Consider the following 7,617-nt stretch of genomic DNA (forward strand, 5'->3'; position numbering starts at 1 on the left):
GAATTTGTTTTCGTGACAGAAGCTCCGCAGTACAACAGAATGACAGCGACAGAACATAAAACACATAATAAAAGAATAAAAAATACAAATATGTAGACAGTGAATGACAATATACAAATGACAATTGTAGGCAGGTATATTACAAAGTGAAGTTATGTATGTACATATATATTGTGTGCAAAATTTAAGTGTATACTAAGTATGTGTGTTAGATAAATAAAGTGTGTGTGTATATAAATATAAAGTGTAGTGTGTTCGCCATTATTGTCAGCTGTTCATAAGATGGATTGCCTGAGGGAAGAAACTGGTCCTGTGTCTGGTCGTTCTAGTGCTCAGTGCTCTGTAGCGTCGACCAGATGGCAACAGTTCAAAGAGGGAGTGTGCTGGATGTGAGGGGTCCAGAGTGATTTTGACAGCCCTTTTTCTCACTCTGGATAAGTACAGTTCTTGAATAGATGGGAGAGTTGAACCGATGATTCGCTCAGCAGTCCGGACTACTCTCTGTAGTCTTCTGAGGTCAGATTTAGAAGCTGAGCTGAACCAGACAGTTACTGAAGTGCAGAGGATGGATTCAATGATGGTGGAGTAGAACTGTTTCAGCAGCTCCTGTGGCAGGTTAAACTTCCTCAGCTGGCGGAGAAAGTACAACCTCTGCTGGGCCTTTTTTACGATGGAGTCAATGTGAATGTCCCACTTCAGGTCCTGAGAGATGGTGGTTCCCAGGAACCTGAATGACTCCACTGCAGTCACAGGGCTGTTCATGATGGTGAGTGGGGGGAGTGCAGGGGGGTTTCTCCTGAAGTCCACGATCATCTCCACTGTTTTGAGCGTGTTAAGCTCCAGGTTGTTGAGACTGCACCAGACAGCCAGCTCTTTTACCTCCTGTCTGTAAGCAGACTCGTCACCGTCCTGAATGAGGCCGATGAGTGTGGTGTCATCTGCAAACTTCAGGAGCTTGACAGAGGGGTCCTTAGATGTGCAATCGTTGGTGTACAGGGAGAAGAGCAGTGGGGAGAGAACGCAGCCCTGGGGAGCTCCGGTGCTGATTGTACGGGTGCTGGATGTGTATTTTCCCAGCCTCACTAGCTGCTGCCTGTCTGTCAGGAAGCTGTTGATCCACTGACAGACGGAGGTGGGCACGGAGAGCTGATTTAGTTTGGGCAGGAGGAGGTTTGGGATGATCGTGTTGAAGGCCGAGCTGGAGTCCACAAACAGGATCCTCACATAAGTCCCCGGTCTGTCTAGGTGTTGCAGAACATAATGCAGTCCAATGTTTACTGCATCGTCCACAGACCTGTTTGCTCTGTAGGCAAACTGAAGAGGATCCAGCAAGGGTCCAGTGATGTCCTTCAGGTGGGCCAGCACCAGTTTTTCAAATGACTTCATGACTACAGACGTTAGAGCCACAGGCCTGTAGTCATTTAGTCCTGTAATTTTGGGTTTCTTAGGGATGGGGATGATGGTGGAACGTTTGAGGCCTGAAGGGACTTCGCACAGCTCCAGCGATCTGTTGAAGATCTGTGTGAAGATGGGGGCCAGCTGGTCAGCACAGGATTTCAGACAGGCTGGTGTAACACAATCTGGGCCTGGTGCTTTTTTCCTTTTCTGCTTCCGGAAGACCTGGCGCACCGCATCCTCGCTGATTTGAATTGCAGGTGTGGGGGAGAGGGGGGATGCAGGAGGTGAGAATGGTGAGAGTGCTTGATTGGAGAGGTGTTCAGGATGGGTTGCAGGAGCTGTTAATGGTGTGAACGGTAGTTTGGAGAGGCATTCAGGGCTGGTTGCAGGAGTTGTGAAGGGTGTGAATGGTTGTGTGGGGAGGCGTTCAGGGCAGGTGATGGGTGTTCTTTCAAAACTGCAGTAAAACTCGTTCAGATCGTTTGCCAGTCGTTGATTCTCTACGGTGCTGGGGGGTGGTGTCTTGTAATTGGTGATCTTCTTTAGACTTTTCCACACTGATGCGGAGTCGTTGGAAGTGAACTGAGTCCTTATTTTTTCAGAATAATTCCTCTTTGCCACTTTGATCTCCTTTTCCAATGTGTATTTAGCCTGTTTATACAAGACATTGTCCCCCTTCACGTAAGCATCTTCTTTGGCCTGACGGAGCTGTCTGAGTTTTGCAGTGAACCACGGTTTGTCATTATTGTAAATTAGTTGAGTCTTTGTAGGAATACACATATCCTCACAGAAACTGATATATGATGTTACGGTCTCTGTGAGTTCATCCAGATCGGTGGCAGCAGCTTCAAAAACACTCCAATCAGTGAGGTCAAAACAAGATTGTAAATCCTGCTCTGCTTCATTAGTCCATCTTTTTACAGTCCTTGATACAGGTTTAGCTGATTTTAGTTTCTGCCTGTAGGACGGTATAAGATGAACCAGAAGGTGATCAGAACGTCCCAAAGCTGCTCGTGGAACAGAGTGATATGCATCCTTTATTGTGGTGTAACAGTGATCCAATATATTACTGTCTCTTGTGGGACATGTAACATGCTGTCTGTATTTTGGCAGTTCACGGGACAGATTGGCTTTATTAAAGTCCCCGAGAATGATTAAAACAGAGTCAGGGTGTTGTTGTTCTGTCTCTGTGATCTGATCAGCGAGTTTCTGTAAAGCTGAGCTCACATGTGCTTGAGGATGGATGTAAACACTGACCAGAATGAACGAGTGAAACTCCCGCGGCGAATAGAACGGCTTGCAGTTAATGAAGAGTGTTTCGAGATTTGAGCAGCACGTCTTCTTTAACACAGTTACATCTGTACACCACCGTTCATTGATGTAAAAGCATGTCCCGCCGCCGCGCGATTTCCCAGTGGATTCTGATTCACGATCCGCTCTAAACAGCTGAAATCCCGGCAGATGGAGCGCGCTGTCCGGTATGGTGTCATTCAGCCAGGTTTCCGTGAAACACAGAGCAGCAGAGTGTGTGAAATCCTTATTTGTCCGAGAGAGCAGAAGGAGTTCGTCCGTTTTGTTGGGTAGAGAGCGGAGATTTGCCAGATGGATGCTAGGCAACGGCGTTCGAAATCCGCGCTTCCTGAGTCTGACGAGCGCTCCCGCTCGCTTCCCCCGTCTGCGCGTCCTGAAGCGCTTGATCAGCGCCGCCGCTCCTCCGATAACAACGTTCACTAAAACATCTGAATAATTGAAATCCGGTAAAACATCTTGTGGTGCGTTCTGAAGAATGTTCAGCAGTTCTTCCCTGGTGAAACTGATGGCAGGAATATAACTAAAGACAGGACAAACTAACAAAAACACAAAAACATATGCGGAGCTCGTCACGGAGGCAGCCATCCTGTATCGGCGCCAGCGATCAACCTGTCTCCTGTCTCCTCATTATCCTTCTGTATAAATACCCAGTCTGTCTTAGTCTGTGTTACGGAGTCCTTGTTTAATGTCGAATGTTATTCATTGTCCGTCATTCTTGCCTTGTCTTCGTGTCTGGTTGTATGTGGATTGATGTTTTGGTTTTGACCCCTGCCTGGACTGTTTACCCCTCTGGATTATCCCTTGAATAAATCACACTTACCAGCACTTGGTTCTCTCGCCGTCTTTCAAGCATCTCGTAACGTGACAGAAGGACTCCGTCACCAAGAGAACCAGCAGGTATGTCTGCCCATGCCTCATCCCCAGTCACAGAGCGGGACAGAGGCGGTTTTGAAGGAACTCGCCTGGTGGTTTTCCGCGGAACCAGGGGAGGTCGTCGAGGAGGAGGTGGGCGAGAGGAAGCACGGCGCAAGATGGCCACCGACCCAACGCCGCTGTGGTGTGTAACCACCAACCCCGCACCACGAGGCCAGATGGAAGCCAGCCTCACCCCACAGGGCAAGATGGCTGCCAGCTCAGCACTGACGCCCAAGACGGCCGCTGTCTCATTCTTGGATTATTTCGCTACGCCATCAAGAATACTAGAGGTTCCCAAGACGGTTCACGTCATGGCTGCTGAGCCAGCGCTTCAGCACAAGATGGCCGTTAACCCAGCGCCACAGCTCAAGATGGCCGCTGAGCCAGCGCCACAGCACAAGATGGCCGCCAGCCCAGAGCCACAGCACAAGATGGCCACCAGCCCAGCGCCACAGCACACGATGGCCGCCAGCTTAGAGCCACAGACCAAGATGGCCATCAGTTTAGAGCCACAGCACAAGATGGCTGCCAGCCCAGAGCCACAGCACAAGATGGCTGATTCAACGCCTGAGTCGCCAGTACAGGTGCCACCGACTCGCCGTCATAGAGGGCAGAGGACGAGGAGACAGGCGTCGACCGTCCCTCAAGGCCTGGAGAACGTTCCCGAGCGGACCGTTTCCGTTCCCGAGGCGAGGCCCGATGCTGTTCCGGAGGTCGAAGCGAACCCCAACGCTGTTCTGGAGGTCGGGGCGGTGCCCGATGCTGTTCCCGATGCCGAGGCACAGTCCGTTGCCGTTCTGGAGGCCGAGGCGGTGCCCGATGCGGTTCCCGAGGAGGTGCTCGCTGCTGTTCTAGAGGCCGAGGCGGTGCCCGATGCAGTCCCCGAGGCGGTGCCCGATGCAGTCCCCGAGGCGGTGCCCGATGCAGTCCCCGAGGCGGTGCCCGATGCAGTTCCCGAGGCCGAGGTTGTTCCCGAGGAGGTGCTCGCTGCTGTTCGAGAGGCCGAGGCGGTGCCCGATGCAGTTCCCGAGGCGGTGCCCGATGCAGTTCCCGAGGCGGTGCCCGATGCAGTCCCCGAGGCGGTGCCCGATGCAGTCCCCGAGGCGGTGCCCGATGCTGTTCCCGAGGCGGTGCCCGATGCTGTTCCCAAGGCCGAGGCTGTTCCCGAGGAGGTGCTCGCTGCTGTTCGAGATGCCGAGGCGATGCCCGAGGTCGTTCACGATGTGGTGATCGATGCCGTTCTGGAGGCTGAGGCGGTGACCAGGAGGAAGTGGTGGTCGTCCGCTCCGCCCTGGGGGACTCTGGCGGTGACCACGAGGACGTGGTGGTCGTCCGCTCCGCCCTGGGGGACTCTGGCGGTAACCACTCGGCTGTGGTGGTCGTCCGCTCCGCCCTGGGGGACTCTGGCGGTGACCACACGGCTGTGGTGGTCGTCCGCTCCGCCCTGGAGGACTCTGACTTTGACCACAAGGTCATGGTGGCCTTCCGCTCCGCCCTGGAGGGTTCTGGCCTTGACCACACGGCTGTGGTGGTCATCTGCTCCGCCCTGGTGGACGCCTCAACATGTCCTTCATGGACTTCTGTTTTGTGTTTTTTGAGTTCTGTTATGTTTCTGTCTGTTCCCTTTAGTTTGTCTGGCCCTCCTTCCCTCCCCCTGAACCTCCTCCGGTCCTCCTCCCTCCTGGTATCCCTGTTTTATGGTTACTTTTCTGGTGTTTATTCCCCATGTTTTTCTTTTCCGACCCTCCGTCCCTCCCACTGAGCCTCCACCTGTCCGCCTCCCTCCTGGTCTCTGTGTTGTGTCTTGTCTTGGAGCGTCTGGGAGCCGCTCCGTAGAGGGGGGGTACTGTCACAGTGTCTGGGTTGTTGTTCCCCGGGGTTCCACTAGATGTCCTCCTTCTCACGGTGTCTGTCCCAGATCACTTCCTGTTTCCTTATATGGTCACCTTCCTCCTTGTTAAGTTAATTGATTGTTTCCCCACCGGTCTCCTGTCTCCTCATTATCCTTCTGTATAAATACCCAGTCTGTCTTAGTCTGTGTTACGGAGTCCTTGTTTAATGTCGAATGTTATTCATTGTCCGTCATTCTTGCCTTGTCTTCGTGTCTTGTTGTATGTGGATTGATGTTTTGGTTTTGACCCCTGCCTGGACTGTTTACCCCTCTGGATTATCCCTTGAATAAATCACACTTACCAGCACTTGGTTCTCTCGCCGTCTTTCAAGCGTCTCGTAACGTGACAGAGACATTCTGAAGGGTGTAAATACTTTTCAAGACCATCATGGAAGTGGACGGGGGACAGGAGGTAAAAAAAAAAAAAGAATCGTAGCATGTAGCATGAATCATGAATCAGATGAGTTGTTCATCAGATGAGTTGTTCATATAAGTGATGTACTTCCAAAGCCATGTAAGGCTTTACATGAGAAAAAGAGAAATGTATGTTATCACTTACTTTTGAAATCCAGCTTGCCTGCCATGGTTTCAATCACTCTTATTGTATACAGAAGAGTAGTTTGGACATTCTGCTGTAAATAACTCCCCTTGTGTTCAAGCATTGAAAGACAATACTGAATAAATGATGACAGGATGTTCATTTTTGGGTGAACAGACTGCTGTCACAGCCCTGGACTCATTATGTTGTGTTTTCCATTCCCCAGCTTCTCTGTGACCCAGTTTCTGTCTCCCGTGTTTGGTTAATTGATTAGTTCCCAGGTGTGTCTAGTTTCATTCCCATGTGTTCCATGACCTCATTAATTAAGTAATTCCATGCATCTGTCTGCCCTTCATTATCCTGTCTTTATAAACCATAGTCTTTCAGTTGAGTTTTATTGGGTCTACCAGTTACAAGTCAGTACGTGTGTTTAATGTTGGATTTATGCCTGTGTTGGATTAATAAAGACTCTCTTGATTATTCTCAACTCTGTGTTCCTTCAGGTACAGTATAGTGACAACTATAGTAGGCCTAATTTGTTTTTATAATAAGAATTGTTGTAATGATTGTGAGGGGAGTCTGCTCTCCTTAACTCTTCACACTTCATTAAAGCTGTAATCCATTCAGATCAAACCTTTGTAGAATCACCTGTGACATAATATGTACTTTAACTTAAGTACAGTGTCTGAGTAATTTTTACACCTAAGCCAGAGTCTCTCTTTCTCGTTTTATAGGTTCATTCCATAGGCATAATCCAATCCAATCCACTTTATTTCTATAGCACATTTTACAAACACAAAGTTTCCAAAGTGCTGCACAAAAGACTCAGAAAATAAAAAGCAAATAAAATATATAGAATACAAAAGATAAATACCACAAAAGGACCACACAACTCACGCACAGTTAAAAGCCAAATAATAAAAATGAGTCTTTAGGGGAGCCTTAAAACACTCAACTGTAGGGGCAGTTTGGACATGGAGGGGCAGAGCGTTCCATAGTTTAGGTCCAACCACAGAAAATGCCCTGTCCTCCCAGGTTTTAATTCTTGACTTAGGGACTGCAAGCTGTAGCTGGCCCTCTGACCTCAGTGTCCATGCTGGCGTATAAATTTGGATGAGATCCGAGATATATGTTGGGGCCAGTCCACTCACAGCTTTAAAAACAAACAATAAAATCTTAAAATCAATCCTAAAATGAACAGGAAGCCAGTGGAATGAGGCAAGAATTGGAGTTATATGAGTGCGCTTTTTGGTTCCTGTTAAAAGATGTGCTTCAGAATTTTGGACTAACTGTAAGCGTGAAAGTGCGTTTTGATTTATACCAATATAAATTGCATTACTGTTAAAAGACAAACATGGTTTGACTTTGGCTAAAGTGAAAGATGATAAAAACTATATTTCACTACTGCATTTATTTGTTTGTTTAGTTTAAAATCACCGTCTATTTTTACCCCAAGGTTAGTTACAACAGGATGCACAAAATCATTGAGGGAGCCCAAATGCTTTTTAAAAATTATTCCAAGTGGAAGGAGGTACAATGCAAAAAGAATAGGACCAAGAATTGA

This window comes from Carassius gibelio, chromosome B14, assembly GCF_023724105.1.
Source record: "Carassius gibelio isolate Cgi1373 ecotype wild population from Czech Republic chromosome B14, carGib1.2-hapl.c, whole genome shotgun sequence".
NCBI classification, from domain to species: Eukaryota; Metazoa; Chordata; class Actinopteri; order Cypriniformes; family Cyprinidae; genus Carassius; species Carassius gibelio.